Consider the following 15,032-nt stretch of genomic DNA (forward strand, 5'->3'; position numbering starts at 1 on the left):
ACTCCAACCCTCTGCAGCTTGTGCCACACACTGCCCCCGCTAGCGCCGCCAATGATAGTAACAACACAAGTACTAACATTCACACTCCTACCCTCTGCAGCTGTGCTGCACACTGCCCCCACCATCACTGCCAATAACAGTAACAAAACAAGTACTAACATTCACACTCCTACCCTCTGCAGCTTGTGCCACACATTGCCCCCGCCAGCGCAGCCAATGATAATAACAATACAAGTACTAACTTTCACACTCCTACCCTCTGCAGCTTGTTCCACAAAGTGCCGCCCCAGAGCCTCCAATGATAGTAACAACACAAGTAGTAACATCCACACTCCTACCCTCTGCAGCTTGTGCTGCAGACTGCCCCCGCCTGCGCCGCCAATGATAGTAACAACACAAGTACTAACGTTCACTCTCCTACCCTCTGAGCTTGTGCAACACAATGCCCCTCCGGCAACACCAATGATAGTAACAATACAAGTACTAACATTCACACTCCTACCCTCTGCAACTTGTGCCACTCACTGCCCCGCCGGCGCCGCCTGTGATAGTAACAACACAAGCACTAACATTCACACTCCTACCCTCTGCAGCTTGTGCCACACAGTGCCCCGGCAGCGCCGCCAAGGACAGTAACAACACAAGTACTAATATTCACACTCCACCATTGGCAGCTTGTGGCACACACTGCTCCCACCGGTGCAGCCAATGATAGTAACAACACAAGTTCTAACATTCACACTCAAACCTCGGCAGCTTGTGCCCCCACACTGCCCCTGCCAGAGCAGCCAATAATATTAACAACACAAGTACTAACTTTCACACTCCTACCCTCTGCAGCTTGTGCCACACCCTGCCTCCGCCAGCTCCGGCAATGATACCAACAACACAATCACTAACATTCACACTCCTACCCTCTGCCTCTGTTCCACACAATGCTCCACTGCCGCCGCCAATGGTAGTAACAACACATGTACTAACATTCAGACTCCTACTCTCTGCAGCTTGTGCCACACAGTGCCCTGGAAGCGTCACCAAGGACAGTAACAACACAAGTACTAACATTCACACTCCACACTCGGCAGGTTATGGCACACACTGCCCCCACCGGTGCAGCCAATGACAGTAACAACACAAGTTCTAACATTCACACTCAAACCTCGGCAGCTTGTGCCCCCACACTGCCCCGCCAGTGCAGCGAATGATAGTAACAACACAAGTACTAACAATCACACTGCTACCCTCTGCAGCTTGTGCCACACCCTGCCTCCGTTAGCGCAGACAATGATACTAACAACACAAGTACTAACGTTCACACTCCTACCCTCTGCAGCTTGTGCTGCACACTGCCCCGCCAACACCACCAATGACAGTAACAACACAAATACTAACGTTCACACTCCTACCCTCTGGAGCTAGTGCCACACACTGCCCCCGCAGCAGCGCCAATGATAATAACAACACAAGTACTAACATTCACACTTCACCCCTCTGAGGTTTGTGCTACACACTGCCCCCACTAGCGCCACCAATGATAGTAACAAAACAAGCACTAACATTCACACTCCTACCCTCTGCAGCTTGTGCTGCAGACTGGCCCTGCCAGCACCGCCAATGATAGTAACAACACAAATGCTAACCTTCACACTCCAACCCTCTGCAGCTTGTGCCACACACGGCCCCAGCCAGCACAGCCAATGATAGTAACAACACAAGTACTAACTTTCACACTCCTACCCTATGCCGCTTGTGCTGCACACTGCCACGCCAGCGCCGCCAATGATAGTGTGAGAAGTTGGCCTGGCATATGCTGGTCACTAGTTATAGTGGCCACCTTGCACCAGTCCAATTCGACTCTTAAGGTGATAGGTTTAAAAGACAACCTTTAAAGAAAGCTATCCTAGTTGTAGCTGTGGAGAGCAGCCTTCATGCTAAGTCTTGAAGGAGTGTTAAGCTTATTGTTTTACCATAGATAACCTCTTGAATGACCAAATGAAAGAGTAGTCCACACAGGTATATATATAAAATATATGTATTTATTTTAAACAGAATCCCACAAGTCTCTTTATGAGGCTAGAGGCAAAGTTACAATTCAAACAAGCATTGATAGATACAATAAATAGCACTGGAATCACAGGGCCCCACGGGGGGACGAAACCATATATCAAAAAAGTGGTATAAGAACCACGACAATTCTACAGACAATGCCTAGGGCATTTAGGAACGCTGGCCCCTTAAGAATCCACCCCAGGTTATGAGGAAGGGGACCCACGGGAGGCGCGTGCAGCGGAAATAGCTGCTATCGGGATCTTGATTATATCCTATGGAGAATGTCGCGGTTTGATTTAAACAGATTAAAGACACTTCTAGAAGGAGTTCAAAGTTAAAAACTTAGAGTTAAGCTTTTGAGGAGCCCACTACCACGAGAGTACCGAGGTACCAGTGTTACCTGCCCCAGGGAAGCCGGGTGCATAGGTCATTTTCGATGTCGGGACGCGGTCTGATTATCAACGGGAAAATGTACAAAACTGTTGCTAGCCAAAAGCGTCGATGATGCCGTGAAGAATGAAGTTGTAGAGTTTGTAGAGAAGAACCTGAAAGCAGAGGGGACAGAGTCTGGGTCACGGCACAGTGACCAGGGAGCTCAAAGGAAAGAGCCCTTCAATGTCGGGTGCTTCAAGTGGAAAGAGGTGTAGATTGGATCTGCAGCCACGGGCTCCGGGAGGTTTCAAGGAAGACCAGCTTCTGGATGGCAACTGTCCCACAATGGATGAGGGTCGCTGCGGTATTAGTGTCCGGATTGGATCTACTAAGCCTTGGCAACTGCAACCCACGCAAGATGAACAAATCAGCTACTGGTGCAAACCCACGAGGTCTGTGAGAGGTCTCCTTTGGAGAGACTGTAGAGCCGGCCTGGAAAAACCATGGGAACTCTTAAATGTCGAGATTGACCTCCGCTGGGGCCCACAAGTCGAGAGACAAGGGACCGCGGGAGGCAGCAATTTGGAGTGCATAAAAGGGAGCCCACGGGCCACCGGAGGGGGCTAGGGTGCTGATCTTTATCACAATTGCTGCTTGATGGTTGGCTCAACAATGGGCCAAAGCACAACTTCCCCACTCGTCAGGGTCGTGTGCTATGCAAGAGGTGGCTGGTGTCCTGGGGTATTGGAGATCTCGGCACCCACGCGGTCCACGGTGCTCAGACTTGCTATGCACACTCACTGTCCTCTGGGATGCTCAGGAAACCCACCTCAAGGTTGCTGGAAGTCGTCGAAGTCCATAGGAGCAGCAAAGTTCCAACCGGGTCACTTGCAGTGTTTCAGGTGCCTGCCAAGCAGGGGGATAACTCCTTTATCCCAAGGGAGATTTCTTCAGTCAGCTGGGCAGCAACTCATCAAAGGTCAAGTCTGTGAAGTCCAAGATTAATCTGAGGCTCTGGGGCCACGTTATTCACCTTTATCCCCAAGATTAGGGGAGTGTCCAGATCAGTGTCCACCAATGAGAGGTGAGGCGGGAAAGGGTGGCTACACCCTCTCCCCTTTGTGTGTTTCCCGCCTGGGCGAGGGGCAGGATGCCCCTGAACTGGTTCTAGGCGGTGTATGCAGAATGTAAGCGCTGTAGCAGCCTTCGTGCAACTCTAAAAGGCATCCTAAGGTGCATCCACCCAGTTTCAATCCACATATCCTGTCTGGTGAGGTGCTAGCACCTCCCTGCCACAGGAGCCCTATAGTCCAGCTGGCGAGGCTGGGATTTTCCCCAGCAACAGCCAGCCAGAGTCGTGTGGGTGGCGGGTAGTAGCCATTTTGTACTACGTGTGCACTTTTAAATTGGTGTCTAAATTCTGCCGCTTTTCCCATATCGCCTCTCTAGCAGGGGGGAATCATACCCTCATGCCCATGGCTGGACTCGGGGTATGATTCCTACATGTTTGACACCAAACACGATATGGTTCTGTGTAGCCATTCTCAAGTTATCACGCTATCCCGATAGACTTGTAATGCGGTTAAGATTATATGGTATGGCTACACTACAAACAACCCAGCAATGATTTTACGAAGGTTGCAGAGGGGCCCTACTCAGGTAGGGGTCCCCCCTCACACATACCTCAGCACCCTGCCTTGTAGGATTACCAAGGCCTGCTATAGGGCTGACCTATGAGAGTATATGTGTTGTAATGGGGTGGGATACAGGGTACCTATATACCTGTAAGGGGTGCTAGCACCACCTTACCCAGACTACAGTAATAGTCTGGTGGTGTCAGTTTGTATGGCTGTCCCAGGGTGGCACAATAAGTGCTGCAGCCCTGGTAGGCCTACTGAGGGACCCATGCCCTGGGTACCTAGGGTACCATCTACAAGGGACTGCCAGGGTATCCTCAGCATCCAATGGGTTTGTACCTAGGGTACTCACATCAGTTTTAAGGGAGAAAGCAGATAGGCTGGGGTCCTGGATAGCAGGATCCCAGTCAGACTAGTCAAAAACCACTCAAATACCAGGCAAAAAGTTGGGGGCAACCATTAGTCAGATTCCACCTTCCTACAGATTGTAACAACACAAGTACTAACGTTCACACTCCTACACTCTGCAGCTTGTGCCACACACTGCCACACCAGCGCCGCCAATTATAGTAACAACAGAAGTACTAACATTCACACTCCTACCCTCTGCAGGTTGTGCCTCTCACTGCCACGCCACTGCCACCAATGATAGTAACAAAGCAAGTACTAACGTTCACACTCCTGCCCTCTGCAGCTTGTGCCACACACTGCCCCACCAGCGCCGCCAATTATTAGTAACAATACAAGCATCAACCTTCACACTCCTACTCTCTGCAGCTTGTGGCACACACTGCCCCGTCAGTGCCGCTAATGATAGTAACAACACAAGTATTAACGTTTACACTCCTACCCTCTGCATCTTGTGCCAAATACTGCCTCAGCCAGTGACGCAAAAAATTAGTAACAACACAAGCACTAACATTCACACTCCTACCCTCTTCAGCTTGTGCCATACACTGCCCCCACCAGTGCCGGCAATGATACTAGCAACACAAGTACTAACTCACTCCTACCCTCTGCAGCTTGTGCAGTACACTGCCCCCGCAGCACCGCCAATGATAGTAACAACACAAGCATTAACATTCACACTCCTACCCTCTGCAGCTTGTGCCACACACTGCCCCCGCAGCACCACCAATGATAGTAACAACACAAGCATTAACATTCACACTCCTACCCTCTGCAGCTTGTGCCACACACTGCCCCGTCATCGCGCCAATGATAGTAACAATACAAGCACTAACATTCACACTCCTACCCTCTGCAGCTTGTGCCGGACAGTGCCCCCACCAGCGCCGCCAATGATAGTTACAACACGAGTACTAACTTTCACACTCCTACCCTCTGCTGCTTCTGCCACACTGCCCTGCCAGAGCTGCGAATGATAGTAACAACACAAATACTAACATTCACACTCCTACCCTCTGCAGCTTGTGCGCACACTGCCCACGTCAGCGCCGCCAGTGATAGTAACAACACAAGTACTAACTATCACACTCCTACCCTCTGCAGCTTGTGCACACACTGCCCCCCCAGCGCCGCCAATGATAGTAACAACACAAGTACTAACATCCACACTCCTACCCTCTGCAGCTTGTGCCGCACACTGCCCCCGTCAGCGCCGCCAATGATAGTAACAACACAAGTACTAACATTCACACTCCTACCCCCTGCAGCTTGTGCCGCACACTGCCCGGCCAGCGGCGTCAATGATAGTAACAACACAAGAGCTAACGTTCACACTCCTACCCTCTGCAGCTTGTGCTGCACACTGCCATCCATCACTGCCAATGATAGCAACAACACAAGTACTAACGTTCACACATCTACCCTCTACAGCTTATGCCGCACACTGCCCCCGACAGCACCGTCAATGATAGTAACAACACAAGTACTAACATTCACACTCCTACCCTCTGCAGCTTGTGCCACATACTGCCCCGCCAGTGCCACCAATGATAGTAAGAACACAAGTACTGACGTTCACACTCCTACCCTCTGCAGCTTGTTCCGCACACTGCCCAGCCGGCGCTGCCACTGATAGTAAAAACACAAGTACTAAAGTTCACACTCCTACCCTCTCTAGCTTGTGCCGCACACTGCCCTGCCAGAGCTGCCAATGATAGTAACAACACAAATACTAACATTCACACTCCTACCCTCTGCAGCTTGTGCCGCACAATGCTCCCGCCAGTGCCACCAATGACAGTAACAACACAAGTACTAACGTTCACACTCCTACCCTCTGCAGCATGTGCCGAACACTGCCCCCGCCAGCGCCGCCAATGATAGTAACAACACAAGTACTAACATTCACACTCCTACCCTCTGCAGCTTGTGCGCACAATGCCCACGCCAGCGCCGCCAGTGATAGTAACAACACAAGTACTAACTTTCACACGCCTACCCTCTGCAGCTTGTGCACACACTGCCCCCACCAGCGCCACCAATGATAGTAACAACACAAGTACTAACATCCACACTCCTACCCTCTGCAGCTTGTGCCGCACACTGCCCCCGTCAGCGCCGCCAATGAGAGTAACAACACAAGTACTAACATTCACACTCCTACCCCCTGCAGCTTGTGCCGCACACTATCCCGCCAGCGCCGTCAATGATAGTAACAACACAAGAACTAACGTTCACTCTCCTACCCTCTGCAGCTTGTGCCGCACACTGCCAGCCATCACCGCCAATGATAGCAATAACACAAGTACTAACGTTCACACATCTACCCTCTACAGCTTATGCCGCACACGGCCCCCGCCAGCGCCGTCAATGATAGTAACATCACAAGTACTAATATTCACACTCCTAGCCTCTGCAGCTTGTGCCACAAACTGCCCCTGCCAGCTCTGCTAATGATAGTAACAACACAAGTACTAATGTTCACACTCCTACCCTCTGCAGCTTGTGCCACACACTGCCCCCGCCAGCACCGCCATTATTAGTAACAACACAAGTAGTAATATTCACAGTCCTACCCTCTGCAGCTTGTGCCACATACTGCCCAGCCAGTGCCATCAATGATAGTAACAACACAAGTACTAACATTCACACTCCTACCCTCTGCAGCTTGTGCCACACTCTGCCCCACCGGCCCCGCCGGCCCCGCCAATGATAGTAAAAACACAAGTACTAACATTCACACTCCTACCCTCTGCAGCTTGGGCCACACACTGCCCTGCCGGCACCGCCAATGATAGTAACAACACAAGCACTAACATTCACACTCCAACCCTCTGCAGCTTGTGCCGCACACTGCCCTCACAAGCGCCGCCAATGATAGTAACAACACAAGTACTAACATTCACACACCACATTCGGCAGCTTGTGGCACACACTGTTCCCTGCCAGCGCATCCAATGATAGTAGCAACACAATTACTAACATTCACACTCCTACCCTCTGCAGCTTGTGCCGCACAATTCTCCCGCCAGTGCCACCAATGACAGTAACAACACAAGTACTAACGTTCACACTCCTACCCTCTGCAGCATGAGCCGCACAATGCCCCGGCCAGCACCACCAATGATAGTAACAACACAAGTACTAACATTCACACTCCTACCCTCTGCAGCTTGTGCCGCACACTGCCCCGTCAGCGCCGCCAATGATAGTAACAACACAAGTACTAACATTGACACTCCTACCCCCTGCAGCTTGTGCCGCACATTGCCCCGCCAGCGCCGTCAATTATAGTAAAAACACAAGAACTAACGTTCACAGTCCTACCCTCTGCAGCTTGTGCCGCACACTGCCAGCCATCACCACCAATGATAGCAACAACACAAGTACTAACGTTCACACATCTACCCTCTACAGCTTATGCCGCACACTGCCCCAGCCAGCGCCGTCAATGATAGTAACAACACAAGTACTAATATTCACACTCCTACCCTCTGCAGCTTGTGCCACACACTGCCCCCGCCAGCACCGCCATTATTAGTAACAACACAAGTACTAACATTCACACTCCTACCCTCTGCAGCTTGTGCCACATACTGCCCCACCAGTGCCACCAATGATAGTAACAACACAAGTACTAACGTTCACACTCCTACCCTCTGCAGCTTGTGCCACACACTGCCCAGCCGGCGCTGCCAATGATAGTAAAAACACAAGTACTATAGTTCGCACTCCTACCCTCTCTAGCTTGTGCTGAACACTGCCATTCCAAGAGCTGCCAATGATAGTAACAACACAAATACTAACATTTACACTCCTACCCTCTGCAGCTTGTGCCGCACAATGCTCCCGCCAGTGCCACCAATGCCAGTAACAACACAAGTACTAACGTTCACACTCCTACCCACTGCAGCATGTGCCGCACACTGCCCCCGCCAGCGCCACCAATGATAGTAACAACACAAATACTAACATTCACACTCCTACCCTCTGCAGCTTGTGCGCACACTGCTCACGCCAGCGCCGCCAGTTATAGTAACAACACAAGTACTAACTTTCACACTCCTACCCTCTGCAGCTTGTGCACACACTGCCCCCGCCAGCGCCACCAATGATAGTAACAACACAAGTACTAACATCCACACTCCTACCCTCTGCAGCTTGTTCCACACACTGCCCCCGTCAGCGCCGCCAATGATAGTAACAACACAAGTACTAACATTCACACTCCTACCCCCTGCAGCTTGTGCCGCACACTGCCCCGCCAGCGCCGTCAATGATAGTAACAACACAAGAACTAACGTTCACACTCCTACCCTCTGCAGTTTGTGCCGCACACTGCCAGCCATCACCGCCAATGATAGAAACAACACAAGTACTAACGTTCACACATCTACCCTCTACAGCTTATGCCGCACACTGCCCCCGCCAGCGCCGTCAATGATAGCAACAACACAAGTACTAATATTTACACTCCTAGCCTCTGCAGCTTGTGCCACAAACTGCCCCTGCCAGCTCTGTTAATGATAGTAACAACACAAGTACTAACGTTCACACTCCTACCCTCTGCAGCTTGTGCCACACACTGCCCCCGCCAGCACCGCCATTATTAGTAACAACACAAGTACTAACATTCACACTCCTACCCTCTGCAGCTTGTGCCACATACTGCCCCGCCAGTGCCACCAATGATAGTAACAACACAAGTATTAACGTTCACACTCCTATCCTCTGCAGCTTGTGCCACACACTGCCCCACCAATGATAGTAAGAACACAAGTACTAACATTCACACTCCTACCCTCTGCAGCATGTGCCGAACACTGCCCCCGCCAGCGCCGCCAATGATAGTAACAACACAAGTACTAACATTCACACTCCTACCCTCTGCAGCTTGTGCGCACAATGCCCACGCCAGCGCCGCCAGTGATAGTAACAACACAAGTACTAACTTTCACACGCCTACCCTCTGCAGCTTGTGCACACACTGCCCCCACCAGCGCCACCAATGATAGTAACAACACAAGTACTAACATCCACACTCCTACCCTCTGCAGCTTGTGCCGCACACTGCCCCCGTCAGCGCCGCCAATGAGAGTAACAACACAAGTACTAACATTCACACTCCTACCCCCTGCAGCTTGTGCCGCACACTATCCCGCCAGCGCCGTCAATGATAGTAACAACACAAGAACTAACGTTCACTCTCCTACCCTCTGCAGCTTGTGCCGCACACTGCCAGCCATCACCGCCAATGATAGCAATAACACAAGTACTAACGTTCACACATCTACCCTCTACAGCTTATGCCGCACACGGCCCCCGCCAGCGCCGTCAATGATAGTAACATCACAAGTACTAATATTCACACTCCTAGCCTCTGCAGCTTGTGCCACAAACTGCCCCTGCCAGCTCTGCTAATGATAGTAACAACACAAGTACTAATGTTCACACTCCTACCCTCTGCAGCTTGTGCCACACACTGCCCCCGCCAGCACCGCCATTATTAGTAACAACACAAGTAGTAATATTCACAGTCCTACCCTCTGCAGCTTGTGCCACAAACTGCCCAGCCAGTGCCATCAATGATAGTAACAACACAAGTACTAACATTCACACTCCTACCCTCTGCAGCTTGTGCCACACTCTGCCCCACCGGCCCCGCCGGCCCCGCCAATGATAGTAAAAACACAAGTACTAACATTCACACTCCTACCCTCTGCAGCTTGGGCCACACACTGCCCTGCCGGCACCGCCAATGATAGTAACAACACAAGCACTAACATTCACACTCCTACCCTCTGCAGCTTGGGCCACACACTGCCCTGCCGGCACCGCTACTGATAGTAACAACACAAGCACTAACATTCACACTCCAACCCTCTGCAGCTTGTGCCGCACACTGCCCTCACAAGCGCCGCCAATGATAGTAACAACACAAGTACTAACATTCACACACCACCCTCGGCAGCTTGTGGCACACACTGTTCCCTGCCAGCGCATCCAATGATAGTAGCAACACAATTACTAACATTCACACTCCTACCCTCTGCAGCTTGTGCCGCACAATTCTCCCGCCAGTGCCACCAATGACAGTAACAACACAAGTACTAACGTTCACACTCCTACCCTCTGCAGCATGAGCCGCACAATGCCCCGGCCAGCACCACCAATGATAGTAACAACACAAGTACTAACATTCACACTCCTACCCTCTGCAGCTTGTGCCGCACACTGCCCCGTCAGCGCCGCCAATGATAGTAACAACACAAGTACTAACATTGACACTCCTACCCCCTGCAGCTTGTGCCGCACATTGCCCCGCCAGCGCCGTCAATTATAGTAAAAACACAAGAACTAACGTTCACAGTCCTACCCCCTGCAGCTTGTGCCGCACACTGCCAGCCATCACCACCAATGATAGCAACAACACAAGTACTAACGTTCACACATCTACCCTCTACAGCTTATGCCGCACACTGCCCCAGCCAGCGCCGTCAATGATAGTAACAACACAAGTACTAATATTCACACTCCTACCCTCTGCAGCTTGTGCCACACACTGCCCCCGCCAGCACCGCCATTATTAGTAACAACACAAGTACTAACATTCACACTCCTACCCTCTGCAGCTTGTGCCACATACTGCCCCGCCAGTGCCACCAATGATAGTAACAACACAAGTACTAACGTTCACACTCCTACCCTCTGCAGCTTGTGCCACACACTGCCCAGCCGGCGCTGCCAATGATAGTAAAAACACAAGTACTATAGTTCGCACTCCTACCCTCTCTAGCTTGTGCTGAACACTGCCATTCCAAGAGCTGCCAATGATAGTAACAACACAAATACTAACATTTACACTCCTACCCTCTGCAGCTTGTGCCGCACAATGCTCCCGCCAGTGCCACCAATGCCAGTAACAACACAAGTACTAACGTTCACACTCCTACCCACTGCAGCATGTGCCGCACACTGCCCCCGCCAGCGCCACCAATGATAGTAACAACACAAATACTAACATTCACACTCCTACCCTCTGCAGCTTGTGCGCACACTGCTCACGCCAGCGCCGCCAGTTATAGTAACAACACAAGTACTAACTTTCACACTCCTACCCTCTGCAGCTTGTGCACACACTGCCCCCGCCAGCGCCACCAATGATAGTAACAACACAAGTACTAACATCCACACTCCTACCCTCTGCAGCTTGTTCCACACACTGCCCCCGTCAGCGCCGCCAATGATAGTAACAACACAAGTACTAACATTCACACTCCTACCCCCTGCAGCTTGTGCCGCACACTGCCCCGCCAGCGCCGTCAATGATAGTAACAACACAAGAACTAACGTTCACACTCCTACCCTCTGCAGTTTGTGCCGCACACTGCCAGCCATCACCGCCAATGATAGAAACAACACAAGTACTAACGTTCACACATCTACCCTCTACAGCTTATGCCGCACACTGCCCCCGCCAGCGCCGTCAATGATAGCAACAACACAAGTACTAATATTTACACTCCTACCCTCTGCAGCATGAGCCGCACAATGCCCCGGCCAGCACCACCAATGATAGTAACAACACAAGTACTAACATTCACACTCCTACCCTCTGCAGCTTGTGCCGCACACTGCCCCGTCAGCGCCGCCAATGATAGTAACAACACAAGTACTAACATTGACACTCCTACCCCCTGCAGCTTGTGCCGCACATTGCCCCGCCAGCGCCGTCAATTATAGTAAAAACACAAGAACTAACGTTCACAGTCCTACCCTCTGCAGCTTGTGCCGCACACTGCCAGCCATCACCACCAATGATAGCAACAACACAAGTACTAACGTTCACACATCTACCCTCTACAGCTTATGCCGCACACTGCCCCAGCCAGCGCCGTCAATGATAGTAACAACACAAGTACTAATATTCACACTCCTACCCTCTGCAGCTTGTGCCACACACTGCCCCCGCCAGCACCGCCATTATTAGTAACAACACAAGTACTAACATTCACACTCCTACCCTCTGCAGCTTGTGCCACATACTGCCCCGCCAGTGCCACCAATGATAGTAACAACACAAGTACTAACGTTCACACTCCTACCCTCTGCAGCTTGTGCCACACACTGCCCAGCCGGCGCTGCCAATGATAGTAAAAACACAAGTACTATAGTTCGCACTCCTACCCTCTCTAGCTTGTGCTGAACACTGCCATTCCAAGAGCTGCCAATGATAGTAACAACACAAATACTAACATTTACACTCCTACCCTCTGCAGCTTGTGCCGCACAATGCTCCCGCCAGTGCCACCAATGCCAGTAACAACACAAGTACTAACGTTCACACTCCTACCCACTGCAGCATGTGCCGCACACTGCCCCCGCCAGCGCCACCAATGATAGTAACAACACAAATACTAACATTCACACTCCTACCCTCTGCAGCTTGTGCGCACACTGCTCACGCCAGCGCCGCCAGTTATAGTAACAACACAAGTACTAACTTTCACACTCCTACCCTCTGCAGCTTGTGCACACACTGCCCCCGCCAGCGCCACTAATGATAGTAACAACACAAGTACTAACATCCACACTCCTACCCTCTGCAGCTTGTTCCACACACTGCCCCCGTCAGCGCCGCCAATGATAGTAACAACACAAGTACTAACATTCACACTCCTACCCCCTGCAGCTTGTGCCGCACACTGCCCCGCCAGCGCCGTCAATGATAGTAACAACACAAGAACTAACGTTCACACTCCTACCCTCTGCAGTTTGTGCCGCACACTGCCAGCCATCACCGCCAATGATAGAAACAACACAAGTACTAACGTTCACACATCTACCCTCTACAGCTTATGCCGCACACTGCCCCCGCCAGCGCCGTCAATGATAGCAACAACACAAGTACTAATATTTACACTCCTAGCCTCTGCAGCTTGTGCCACAAACTGCCCCTGCCAGCTCTGTTAATGATAGTAACAACACAAGTACTAACGTTCACACTCCTACCCTCTGCAGCTTGTGCCACACACTGCCCCCGCCAGCACCGCCATTATTAGTAACAACACAAGTACTAACATTCACACTCCTACCCTCTGCAGCTTGTGCCACATACTGCCCCGCCAGTGCCACCAATGATAGTAACAACACAAGTATTAACGTTCACACTCCTATCCTCTGCAGCTTGTGCCACACACTGCCCCACCAATGATAGTAAAAACACAAGTACTAACATTCACACTAATACCCTCTGCAGCTTGTGCCACACACTGCTCCTCCGGCACCAGCAATGAAAGTAACAATACAAGTACTAACATTCACACTCCTACCCTCTGCAGCTTGGGCCACACACTGCCCTGCCGGCACCGCCAATGATAGTAACAACACAAGCACTAACATTCACACTCCTATCCTCTGCAGCTTGGGCCACACACTGCCTTGCCGGCACCGCCAATGATAGTAACAACACAAGCACTAACATTCACACTCCTACCCTCTGCAGCTTGTGCCGCACACTGCCCCCGCAAGCGCCGCCAATGATAGTAACAACACAAGTACTAACATTCACAAGCCACCCTCGACAGCTTGTGGCACACACTGTCCCCTGCCAGCGCATCCAATGATAGTAACAACACAATTACTAACATTCACACTCCTACCCTCTGCAGCTTGTGCCGCACACTGCCCCCGCAAGCGCCGCCAATGATAGTAACAACACAAGTACTAACATTCACAAGCCACCCTCGGCAGCTTGTGGCACACACTCTCCCCTGCCAGCGCATCCAATGATAGTAACAACACAATTACTAACATTCACACTCCTACCCTCTGCAGCTTGTGCACACACTGCCCCCGCCAGCGCCGCCAATGATAGTAACAACACAAGTACTAACATCCACACTCCTACCCTCTGCAGCTTGTGCCGCACACTGCCGCCGTCAGCGCCGCCAATGATAGTAACAACACAAGTACTAACATTCACACTCCTACCCCCTGCAGCTTGTACCACACACTGCCCCCGCAAGCGCCGCCAATGATAGTAACAACACAAGTACTAACATTCACAAGCCACCCTCGGCAGCTTGTGGCACACACTCTCCCCTGCCAGCGCATCCAATGATAGTAACAACACAATTACTAACATTCACACTCCTACCCTCTGCAGCTTGTGCCGCTCACTGCCCCGCCAGTGCCACCAATGATAGTAACAACACAAGTACTAATGTTCACACTCCTACCCTCTGCAGCTTGTGCCACACACTGCCCCGCCGGCTCCGCCAATGATAGTAACAACACAAGTACTAACATTCACACTCCACCCTCGGTAGCTTGTGGCACACACAGCCACCGCCAGCGCGTCCAATGATAGTACCAACAAAAGTACTAACATTCACAGTACTACCATCTGCAGCTTATGCACACACTGCCCCCGCCAGCACCACCAATGATAGTAACACCACAAGTACTAACGTTCACACTCCTACCCTCTGCAGATTGTGCCACACACTGCCCCGCCAACACCGCCAATGATAGTAACAACACAAGTACTAACATTCACACTCC

The 15,032-nt window shown here is 51.3% G+C and overlaps 1 pseudogene across 1 annotated transcript in view; it reads left to right on the plus strand.

Annotated features, from left to right (window-relative positions):
* LOC146808634 (NACHT, LRR and PYD domains-containing protein 3-like) overlaps positions 1-15,032 on the plus strand; it is an 852,065-nt pseudogene that overhangs the window by 306,356 nt on the left and 530,677 nt on the right. The gene's annotated exons all lie outside the window — the stretch shown is intronic.

The sequence above is a fragment of the Triturus cristatus genome, chromosome 8 (genome assembly GCF_964204655.1).
Source record: "Triturus cristatus chromosome 8, aTriCri1.1, whole genome shotgun sequence".
Lineage (NCBI taxonomy): Eukaryota > Metazoa > Chordata > Amphibia > Caudata > Salamandridae > Triturus > Triturus cristatus.